A 12,480-nucleotide genomic window follows, 5' to 3' on the forward strand; every position below is an offset into this window, starting at 1 on the left:
TCAGCATTCTAAACATACAAAAGGATAACACAATAACCATATAGTTAACACCACCTTACAAAAAAAAAAAAAAAAAAAAAGCCAAAAAGTGCCTTGCCACACCAACAGCAAAGTGCACAGAGTAAGGAGAACACCAGAGTACCTTTTCATTTTAAAAATGTTTGGAAATATGTACAACTTTGATACAGTTTCAGGGTGTTCTGGACACCCATAGCCACATCATGTAAACCACTGACAATCTCTAGAGCACTTTGAGAGACTACAATATGATGGTGATCACATTTTGCAGTTAGGCCTAATGAGGGCAACAGACACTTCTCAAATAAGAGATGTGTCAATTACTGCGCTCCAGGCAGCGCCTGTAATCCTCCCACTTTGGGAGGCTGAGGTGGACAGATCACCTGAGGTCAGGAGTTCAAGACCAGCCTGGCCGATGTGGTGAAACCCCATCTCTACTAAAAATACAAAAATTAGTCAGGCATGGTGGCGCATGCTCGTAATCCCCAGCTACTCGTGAGGCTGAGGCAGGAGAATTGCTTGAACCTAGGAGGCAGAGGTTGCAGTGAGCCGAGATTGCGCCATTGCACTCCAGCCTGGGCGAAAGAGCAAGACTCTGTCTCAAAAATAAACAAAAACAAAAACAAAAAATTACGGCGCTCCCCTACTCTAAGGTATTCACAAGGAGACAGAAAAACAGTTTTTTAATTCATCTTCCTTGTCCTCCTCCTCCTCCTCTTCCTCCTCGTCGTCTTCATCTTCCTCTTCCACCTTTATCTGAGCAACTTCAGCAGGACTCTTTGAGCCATCAAACTTCCGTTTTGACTTATACTCAGCAACATCCTTCTCATACTCCTCTTTCAGTTTGGCCGCCTTAATGATGTAAGGCTGCTTCTCACTGTCATTTAAGTTATTCTACATCTCACCCAGCTTTTTTGTCACGTCTCCAATAGAGATGCCAGGGTTTATGGATTTTATCTTGGGGTGGAATTCTGAACAGAACAGGAAGAATCCAGATGGTGGCCTTTTGAAGGTATTAGAATCCTTCTTCTTCTTGCCTCCCTTAGCTGGTCCATAATCCTTCATTTCCTGATCATAGTGTACCTTATCCGCCTTTGCCAGTTCATCAAATTTAGACTTCTCTTTCCTGGACGTTGTCTTCCACCTCCTGGAGCACTTTTTGGAAAATTCTGCAAAATTGACAGGGACCTCTGGGTATTTCTTCTTATGTTCTTCTCTGCACATCTGCACAAAGAAGGCATAAGCAGACACCTTGCCCTTTAGTTTCTTGGGGTTGCCTTTAGCCATCCTGACTGTATTGCTCACTAGTCTGGGCAGTGCAGGGCATGACATGCAGCTCAGCGCTCCCCAGCCTCATGCTAGCTGCCTCCAGGAGAGCCGCCTCCTCCTTCCTTCCTTCCTTCCTTCCTTCCTTCCTTCCTTCCTTCCTTCCTTCCTTCCTTCCTTCCTTCCTTTCCTTTCCTTTCCTTTCCTTTCTTTTCCTTTCCTTTCTTTCCTTTCTTCCTTCCTTTCTTTCCTTTCTTCCTTCCTTTCTTTCTTTTTTTTTCCGGAGTCTCGCTCTTGTCTCCCAGGCCAGTGGCACGATCTCAGCTTACTGCAACCTCCGTCTCCCGGGTTTAAGCAATTCTCTTGCCTCAGCCTTCTGAGTAGCTGGGACTACAGGAGTGTGCCACCATGCCAGGTTAATTTTTGTATTTTAGTAAAGACAGGGTTTCACCATGTTGGCCAGCCTGGTTTCGAACTCCTGACCTCATGATCCGGCCACCTCTGTCTCCCAAAGTTCTGGGATTACAGGCGTGAGCCTCCACACCTGGCCCTCTTGTATATATTTCTTTATTGGCTCAGATTCCATAGGGAAGGTGATTGTTTAGCACCCTTGATCCCCTTCCCTATTATGTACATAGCTTTAAGTTGAAGAGGATCCCATCACACCACATGCGTGCGTGCACACACACACACACACCTTTACCTTAAGGACCTATACCTATAGGGTATAGTCCACAACTCTTTATCTGGGATTCACGTTCTTCTCAAACCTGCCTCTCCATACTTATCTCCTACTGTCTCCCCCTGAAACAAACCCTCTGTTTCAGTCAGACCACTTCATCCAATTATATTCCAGCCACTGGATCTCTGCTTAGCCGTTTCCTCTCCCTGAGAAGCTCTTCCCACTGCTCCCTCCCAGTCCAAATCCTACCCATATTTCAAAGCCGAGGTCATCTTTCTCTGTGAAAACTCTCCTGGACATTCGTGCACAGAGTAAATTTATTATTACCTGTAGCATAAATTAGGGTTAACTTTTCTCTTTCTTTGTCTATACATCTATTCTCCCCACAACTAGATTTGTGAGTCCCTGGAGAGCATGGGTCACATTTTCTCTCTTTGTTCCCTCAAAACTTAAGCATGAGTTAGAATCTCAACAAATATGTGTGGCTAGAATTTATCTTCTATTTCCCATTTCAGAGCACCAGTTTCCTGAGCTAGTGGTTTTAAGGGTATGAAATTGCTCTTCAGCCACCATTAATAATAGCAATAGATTATCTTAAAAAAGACTTTAACAGCTTCCATTTATTACACATTTACTCTGCCAGTCACCACACTTTACCTGGATTAACTCATAGACTCCTCATACCGACACTTTTAGAGATTCAGAATGCTTAGGTGATTTATTCAAGGTCCATCAGCCCATATGTGTAGAACAGAAACCTCTTCTTCTACAATAGAAAACAATAATCTTGGCCGGGTGCCGTAGCTCATGCCTGTAATCCCAGCACTTTGGGAGGCTGAGGCGGGTGGATCACGAGGTCAAGAGTTCGAGACCAGCCTGGCCAATATGGTGAAACCCTGTGTCTACTAAAAATACAAAAATTAGCCAGGAGTGGTGGTGCACGCCTGTAGTCCCGGCTACTCAGGAGGCTGAGGCAGAAGAATCGCTTGAACCTGGGAGGCGGAGGTTGCAGTGAGCTGAGATTGCACCATTGCACTCCAGCCTGGGTGACAGAGTAATGCTCTGCCTCAAAAAAAAAAAAAAAAAAAAAAAAAAAAAAAAAAAAAAAAAAAAAAAAAAGGCCAGGCACGGTGGCTCACACCTGTAATCCCAGCACTTTGGGAGGCCGAAGTGGGCGGATCACGAGGTCAGGAGATCGAGACCATCCTGGCTAACATGGTGAAACCCCGTCTCTACTAAAAATACAAAAAGTTAGCAGGGCGTGGTGGCAGGTGCCTGTAGTCCCAGCTACTCGGGAGGCTGAGGCAGAAGAATGGCATGAACCCAGGAGGCAGAGCTTGCAGTGAGCCGAGATCGCGCCACTGCACTCCAGCCTGGGCAACTGAGCGAAACTCCGTCTCAAAAAAAAAAAAAAAGAAAACAATAATCTTATACAGATGTTTACTGTAGCTCTAGCAAAGGGCAAACAAATCTCTGCCCTCAGCTTCTTGCTAAGTATCTGCATAGGTTATGACTTACTAAAGTACCTACAGGAATTCCATTAATGCTAAAATTCCTTTCTTAAGAACATTCATATAATGAATAGCAACATTCCGCATTCATTCATGAAGATTTAAAAACTAGTAGCAACACCATTCTTTAATCCAGTCCAATTTCACAGGTGCTATCAAAGCAATGCTAAGATTGTCTCCTAGCAATCTTAACTTGATTACCTCTTTAAAGACCGTATCCCCAATACAGTCATATACGGAGGTCCTGGGGGTTAGGACTTCAACATAGGAATTTTGGGAGGAAACAACTCAGCCCATTCCATGGCAGCCCAGTATGGTGATTACTTCAATCTTGCCTAAGTCAGTTAAATATCATCATTTGGCTTCTGTATTCTGGAATCCTATAATCTGCATTGATACTGGGAGGCCCAGTTGCACCACAGCATCTCTTAACTGTCTCTCTGGTCTGCAGAAGACAACCACTATTGATCTCAAAAAAGCTGTTGTGTCTGCTTACCACTGCACCCCTGGTGAAGGAAAGTCTTCTCAGCCTTCCCAGGGAACATGGTCAGGAGGTAGCTTGATATGGTTTGGATCCATGGTCTAACAGATCTGGTCCCGCGTTGTAACTTTGTATTAGGTCATTCTCGCGTTGCTATAAAGAGATACCTGAGACTGAGTAATTTACAAAGAAAAGAGGTTTAATTGGTTCATGGTTCTGCAGGCTGTACAGGAAGCATGGCAGCATCTACTTGACCTCTGGGGAGGCTTCAGGAAGCTTACAATCATGGTGGAAGGCAAAGGGGGAGTAGGCACATCACATGTTCAGGGCAGGAGCAAGAGAGAAAGCGGGGTGGTGGGTGCCACACGCTTTTAAACAACAAGATCTTGCAAGAACTCACTCACTATCATGGGAACAGCATCAAGGGGGGTGGTGCTAAAGCATTCATGAGAAATCCACCACCATGATCCAATCACCTTCCACCTGGCCCACCTCCAACATTGGGGATTATAATTCATCATGAGATTTGGGCAGGGACACAGATCCAAACCATATCAAACTCCATTCTCACATTTCCACATACCTTATATTTTGAGCTTTATGATGCCTTCTCCAGTGTCAGCTCTGATATGCCCACTTCATTTATTATAGAACATTGTCCTTCCCACTCCCCCATTCCCTAGCTTCAAGGAGCAATCCTAGCAGCATATTAGTACTGGCACCATGTGTCCCTGCCAGGCCATTAAACCCTGAGTCACCGGAGGGTGCTCCTGTGACAGTGAGTTCTCCCCATTCCAATCTCATCTTTCTCCCCTTTGTCAAACCTAACTATCTAGGCATCTAAGGAAGGGACAGCCCGAGGCTGCTCCTCTAGGATATAACCACTTATCATACCAAAGGACAAGTACATCTTCCAGAAAGTTCTGCTTTGGGACAAAAGCCTGCAGTGGTATCTGCTCTGCAATCTCAGTGGATGACATTCTTTTCTCAGACTAAACGCAGTTTAATGAACAAGCCACTAGGGGGCAAAGCTGCTTTAGTTTGGTAAATTTAAATTGCTGCTGCTTTTTTTTTTTTTTTTTTTTTTTTTTTTTTGAGACAGAGTCTCACTCTGTCGTCCGGGCTGGAGAGCAGTGGCACGATCTCGGCTCACTGCAACCTCCACCTACCGGGTTCAAGCGATTCTCCTGCTTTAGCCTCCCAAGTAGCTGGGATTACAGGTGACTGTCACCGCACCCGGCTATTTTTTGTATTTTTTGTAGAGACGCAGTCTCACTATGTTGCCTAGGCTGGTCTGGAACTCCCGGGCTGAAGCAATCCTCATGCCTGGACCTCCCGAAGTGCTGGGATAACAGGCATCAGTCACGGAGGCCGGCCCGAATTGCTTCTTTCTTATTACAAAAGTGTGGGCCGGGCGTGGTGGCTCATGCCTGTAATCCCAGCACTTTGGGAGGCGGAGGTGGGCAGATCACAAGGTCAACAGATCAAGACCAGCCTGGCCAACGTGGTGAAACCCTGTCTCTACTAAAAATACAAAAACTAGCTGGGCAAGGTGGCTCACGCCTGTAATCCCAGCACTTTGGGAGGCCAAGGCGGGCGGATCACCTGAGATTGAGAGTTCGAGACCAGCCTGACCAACATGGAGAAACGCCGTCTCTACTAAAAATACAAAATTAGCTGGGCGTGGTGGTGGATGCCTGTAATTCCAGCTACTTGGGTAACTGAGTCAGGAGAATCGCTTGAACCTGGGAGGCGGAGGTTGTGGTGAGCTGAGATTGCGCCATTGCACTCCAGCCTGGGCAACAAGAGTGAAACTCCATCTCAAAACAACGACAACAACAACACTAGCTGGGCGTGGTGGCATGCATCTGTAGTCTCAGCCACTCGGGAGGCTGAGGCAGGAGAATCGCTTGAACCCCAGAGGTGGAGGTTGCAGTGAGTCGAGATGGTGCCACTGCATTCCCGCCTGGCCACAGAGCAAGACTCTGTCTTAAAAAAAAAAAAAAAAAAAAAAAAAAAAAAAAAAAAGTGTGGAATACAAGGAAAATAGAGAAATAGAGATAAACTAATAAAAGAAGATAAAAATCACCTGACATCCCATACCTCAGATAAACACTCAGGACTTTATGGCATTTTGTTTACATTATTTTCCCCCTCCACCTAAATGTAAATAAAACGAAATTTAATGTGGTATTTCTCTACATATTATCTGGTTTCTACTTTATAATAAAATCTTGTTTACTTGTCTACTTTGATCTCTTCTTGGCTTTTTGACTAAGTGTAGTACTTGTCTACTTTGTAATAAAACCTTTCCAAGGTATTAAATATTCTTCTGTGGCATTTTCTTTCTTTCTTTCTTCTTTCTTTCTTTCTGTCTTTCTTTCTCTTTCTTTCTTTCTTTCTCTTTCTTTCTTTTTCTCTTTCTTTCTTTCTTTCTTTTTCTCTTTCTTTCTCTCTTTCTTCTTTCTCTCTCTCTCCTTTCTTTCTCTCTGTTTCCTCTCTCTCTCTCTCTCTCTCTCTCTCTTTCTGTCTCACTCTGTCCCCCCAGGTTGGAGTGCAGTGGTGCAATCTTGGCTCACTGCAAGCTCCACCTCCCGGGTTCACGCCATTCTCCTGCCCTCAGCCTCCCAAGTAGCTGGGACTACAGGCACTCGCCACCACGCCCAGCTAATTCTTTTTTTTTTTTTTTAGTAGAGACAGGGGTTTCACTGTGTTAGCCAGGATGGTCTTGATCTCCTGACCTCGTGATCTGCCCACCTCGGCCTCCCAAAGCGTTGGGATTACAGGCATGAGCCACCATGCCCGGCCTCTTTCTTTCCTTTTATTTTATTATTATTTTTTGAGACAGAGTCTCGCTCTGACATCCAGGCTGGAGTGCAATGGCACGATCTCAGCTTACTGCAACCTTCGCCTCCCAGGTTCAAGCGATTCTCCTGCCTCAGCCTCCTGAGTCGCTGGGATTACAGGTGCCCACCATCACGCCCGGCTCATTTTTGTATTTTTAATGGAGATGAGAGTTCACCATGTTGGTCAGGCTGGTCTCCAACTCCTGACCTCGTGATCCACCCACCTCGGACTCCCAAAGTGCTGGGATTACAGGCATGAGCCACAGTGCCTGGCTGTGACATTATCTTTCTAATGTTTAATTATTATAAAGAACATGGACAATATAATTTATCATGATTAAATTTTTTTGCACATCATTGATGAACTCCTTGGCTTAGCTTCTCAATAACTAAAAGAGGAATTGCTGGCTCAAAGGCAATGTAATCCTTTTAGGTTTGGGACATGTATTGCCAAGTTATTTTCCAGAAAGGGGGTGACAACTACAGTCTCGCTAGCATCCTGAGAGAATGCTGCTATGACTCTGTCATTGGCAACACTGCTCATATCTTTTGAAATTTTTGCCAATTTGACAGGTAACATATTACATTGTGGTTGTTTTTAATTGTACCTCTTCAAAAATCAATTGTAAAAGAAATATTTATTGAGCATGGATTATTTGTCATGCACTGTGCTAATTCCTGGGAATCCAGGAGGTAGTAATGCAGATATTGTTCTTGCTATCTTTAATCTCACATTCTAGAAAGACGAAAGATGAGAGCATGCCAGAAACAAAGTAAACTGATACACAAGTAGTTATGGATTGGAGGAAGCGTCATAGAGGAAAGAAACAGGGTAGTGTACCACAGATAGTAAGCGACATGCTCATTGGCTTCTGATAATTTCAACAATTCTATCCTTTATGCTCATCAGCTACCATGTTTCTTCTTTTGTGAAATAGGGAGAAATAGAGGCGCGGGTAAAGGGAGGCTGACAGGAAGTTTGCTGCCATAAAGATGATGTTTTACATTTAGTAAAGGGCACTCCTACACCATTCTCTCTGGGGTGGCAACTCTGAAATGCTGAGGTGGCCTTGTACTAGTAGGAGATCTGTTCCTTATCCCAACACACAAAAGCAGATACCAGTACAGCAGACCCAGTATGGATTCTTTTTTCCTTTCTTTTCTTTTCTTTCTTTCTTCTCTTTCTTTTCTTTCTTTCTTTTCTTTCTTTCTTTCTTTCTTTCTTCTTTCTTTCTTCTTTCTTTCTTTCTTTCTTTCTTTCTTTCTTTCTTCCTTCCTTCCTTCCTTCCTTCCTTCCTTTCTTTTCTTTCTTTCTCTCTCTCTCTTTTTCTTTCTTTCTTTTCTTTCTCTCTCTTTCTTCTCTCTCTCTCTCTCTCTCTCTCTCTCTCTCACACACACACACACACAGAGCATACACCAAGGTAAGTAATTGTTCCTGATGGGATTAGACAGAAATGATCACTCCAAGTCCCTAAGCAGAAGCCCTGAAACCCCCTTCCATCCTTACACGAACCCATAGGTGGGAAGCTTCAAGCCTCAAAATAGGGGATTTAAAATGCAATGTGTATTTTTATCGTGGGAAATTTGTTGAGGAAGGCCTACAGCCTCCAAAATACCTCTGTCAGAAGTCCTGTCCCTGCTCTTCCTTGAATACCTAAGTATCTGAGAGATAAAGTGAGTTCTGGAGAGTGAATTACACCTTCTAGACAGAGCTTGCAACATTAATTACATTTAGGATTGCATCTGTCATTTGTAGACTTGCATTGGGTCTGGAATTGTTGACTGAGGAGAGCATGCTTTTCACACCTAATTTTTTTAAATTGCTGCATAACAACCTCATAACAACAACAAGGAAAATGCATGAGAGAAAAAATGACCTCAATCCCCCCCCATTAATGCATCAAGTGCATTTATTTTTCCTCACCTCTTTTTTTTTGTGGAACATGCCTTCTTTATGCCATTTGAATGACACAGTAGTTTCTAGAAGATCCGTATACTTATTACTATTGCCGGTAGACCACGAGGCTTCAGTGGGATATGACACCAACACCAGCCCACAAGCCACAGCAGATGGGGTCTCGTGGGCCAAGATGAATAGAGCTGCCTCTTGTGGGATGTGAGGTCCAAGGTGTGGTTCAGGAAGGGCAGAGCCTGGGCAAACCACCTTGGGTACCCTTACCTGCCTCTCGGCCCGGTCTACTTGCTAATGCTCTTATATAATGGAGTTATGGTGAGTGTGAACACACAAGAGAGTTTGACAAGGAGCCAGAATTCAGAAAATGGCAATGGGCAGCTTGGAAGATGTGTGTTGGAGAGGGCACAGACCCACCTCTGTATCCTGCTTCCCTGAGGGTGGCTTGTAGACTGTTCGAACGTGGGGTTCAGTAGCTTTTCTCTGCCTCCTGGAAAACAGTCCCTGACCAGCTGCCAGCAATGCAGTGCCCTAGGGAGCCAGGGCCTAGAGCAACTGATCTTGTGTGTCAGATCCAGATGGTAACTCAGTGTTTACCAGGCGAGCTTTGCAGGTGGGTTGTAGGATGGGGAGGTACGGGACCTGCCTGGCCTCACCTACTGCTCAGTAGTTCTGGTTGTGGTATGGTTCACAGGCCTCTATATGTTTCGTGCTTCCAGAAAAAATTAGGCTTTCAGCCTTCTCCGTATGGGTTTAAAGAGAATGACAGTGAAAGCTTCAAAACCTTCTTGAATAGTCTCAGAACTCCCAAAATGTTTCTTCTACCACATTCTATAGGTTGAAGCAAGTTACAGTCCAGCCCAGATTCATGGGGGTGGAGAAACAAACTCCATCTCTTGAAGGAAGGAGCGGCAAAGTCACAGTGCAAAGGACTGAGCATCCAGGGATGGGAGGAAATGCTGTGGCCTTTATTGCAATCAGTCTACCAGTCTACCTGGAATCAGTATTTTACCACTTCAAGTACCAGAGAATTGTTCTGGAGTACTAAGCCATTTAAGGACTCTCTACTCCTTCTCTATCCATTTTAAATGACATACAGATGTTTTCCTCTGGCAATGGTTGCTTGTCGTGCTTAATAACTGATTCTCATGGTTAAATGGTAAGTCTGAGAAACAGGCCACGAGAAACATGGGCTGGGAATTGAGCAGTACCATTAGTCATACATAAATATGTTCATTAGTGTTCTTGCTTTCAGACAACAGAATCCACTCTTAACTAGTTTAAATTAGGAGACACTTATTACAGGGTATTAGGTATGATACAGAATCTGTGGAACAACTAATGGAACAAACTGGAGGCTGGACTTTCTAGGCCGACTCTGATAGAGTTGCCAGGGAGAGCTCACAACCATGCTTTTTCTGCTACTACCACAGGAAGCTGCTGCTATGAGCCTTGCTCCCAGAATCTGACTCTGCTGCTGCACACCAAGAAAGTGGATGCCCCTGTGGCCTGCCTCTGTCCATATTTAACTTAGTTTCAAATCAAAGCCTAGCACACTTGCATCTGATTGGTAGAACCTAAGTCATAGGTCTACACCTTAGTGGCAAGAGAAGCTGGGATAGGCACCGAGTTTTTTGGGAGGGGGAGAAGGGGACATATAGTTCTATGAATTTTAACAATCAGATTACACAAGTTTCTATTACCTCCCCCAAAAGATTCCCTTTCATAATCCCTTTATAGTCACACCCTCCCCCAACTACTACATTCTAGCAACTTACTGACCTTCTCTCTAACACTCTAGTTTTCTCTTTTTAAGAAGGCCATACAGGGCCAGGCACAGTGACTCACGCCCGTAATCCCAGCACCTTGGGAGGCTGAGGTGGGATCACTTGAGGCCAGGAGTTCGAGACCAACCTGGCCAACATGGCGAAACCCCATCTCTACTAAAAATACAAAAAAAAAAAAAAAAAAGCCAGGTGCCTGTAATCCCTGCACTTTGGGAGGCCGAGGTGGGTGGATCACCTGAGGTCAGGAGTTCGAGACCAGTCTGGCCAACATGATGAAACACCGTCTCTACTAAAAATAAAAAAAAGTAGCTGGTCATGGTGACACATACCTATAATCCCAGCTACTCAGGAGGCTAAGGCAGGAGAATCACTTGAACCTGGGAGGTGGAGGTTGCAGTGAGCCAAGATTGCACCACTGCATTCTAGCATGGGCAATAAGAGCAAAACTTCATCTAAAACACACACACACACACACACACACACACACACACACAAAAGCTGGGTGTGGCAGCACGTGCCTGCAGTCTTAGCTACTCGGGAGGCTGAGGCTGGAGAATTACTTGAACTGAGAGGCAGAGGTTGCAGTGAGCCAAGATCGTGCCACTGCACTCCAGCCCAGGTGACAAAGCAAGACTCCATCACACACACACACACACACACACACACCCCCCACACACACACACACCACACACCACACACACACACACACACACAAAAGAGCTTTATAAATGGAATCATAGTATGCAATCTTTTGAGACTGGCTTCTTTCACTCAGCATAATGCCTTTGAGGCTCATTTAAGTTGTGAAGTATATCAAGAGTTCATTCCTTTGTATCGCTGAATAGTATTCCATTTTATAGATATACCAGTGCTTGTTTATCACTGGTCAAATGATATTTGAGTTGCTTCTCGTTTTTAGGAATTATGAATTGAGATGCTATACATATTCATGTACAGGTTTTTGTGTGAACATAAGTTTTCAATTCATTAAGTAAATACCTAGGAGTGGGATTGCTAGGTCATGTATGGTATATGTATGTTTAACTCTATAAGAAAGTGCCAAACGTTTTTTCAGAGTGGCTGTACCATTTTGCATTCCCACCAGCAATATATGGCAGTTCTGGTTGTTCTACATTTTTGCCAACATTTGGTATTGTTTTAAATTTTAGCCGTTCTAATAAGTGTGTAGTGGAATGTGACAGTAGTTTGGAATTTGCGTTTTCCTAATGGAATGATGCTAAATATTTTTTCATGTGCTTATTTTTCATCTGTATATTCTCTTTGGTGAAGCATTTGTTCAAGTCTTTTGCTCACTCTTAAACTGGGTTATTCTTTTAGTGTGTTTTGAGTGTTCCTTGTATATTCTGGATACAAGTGCTTTGTTAGATATGTGATTTGCAGTATTTTTCCCTGATCTGTATCTGTTGGGAGAGGCAATTCACCATGGGCCATGTGTATCCCTGCACATTCTTTCTGGGTAAGGCTCCAACCACTCTTTACCCTGGCCATTTATCAGGGTTGTGTTAGCTGTGAACAATCTTGAGGAGTGAGTTGTCTCACCACAGGCAATGAACAGGCTTGCTTCTGCTTGTTATAAAAGCAGTGAATCTCCCAAGCTCAGTGTTCTTCTATAACACAGTCTCATTGCATGTGCAGGCACCCATCATGGGCCCTTCACATCACCCCCACGGGACTTGAGGTGCATGGAGACTGGCACAAGCATCATACAAACTCTGGCTATTTCTTTTACAGTGAATAATAAAGTCCCTTGTCACTGATTCTGTAGTCTCGTGTTTTCTGCCAGCGTCCATGAAACAGTAACAGGCTAACTTGTCAGTTTGTAAGTAGGATAAAATCTTAGATTCTGCACAGTGCTTGACAGTTTTGGCAATAAGGATGGAATACTGATAGAGACATATGTTTCTGGAAGAGAAAGAATGAATGCCCACACATGCCAGGTTAGGGGATATAAGAAGA

The 12,480-nt window shown here is 44.2% G+C and overlaps 1 pseudogene; it reads right to left on the reverse strand.

Moving 5' to 3' along the window:
- Positions 1-675: 675 nt before the first annotated feature.
- LOC104663619 lies at positions 676-1,389 on the reverse strand (annotated as a pseudogene).
- Between the last annotated feature and the right edge of the window lie 11,091 nt (positions 1,390-12,480).

The sequence above is a fragment of the Rhinopithecus roxellana genome, chromosome 7 (genome assembly GCF_007565055.1).
Source record: "Rhinopithecus roxellana isolate Shanxi Qingling chromosome 7, ASM756505v1, whole genome shotgun sequence".
Lineage (NCBI taxonomy): Eukaryota > Metazoa > Chordata > Mammalia > Primates > Cercopithecidae > Rhinopithecus > Rhinopithecus roxellana.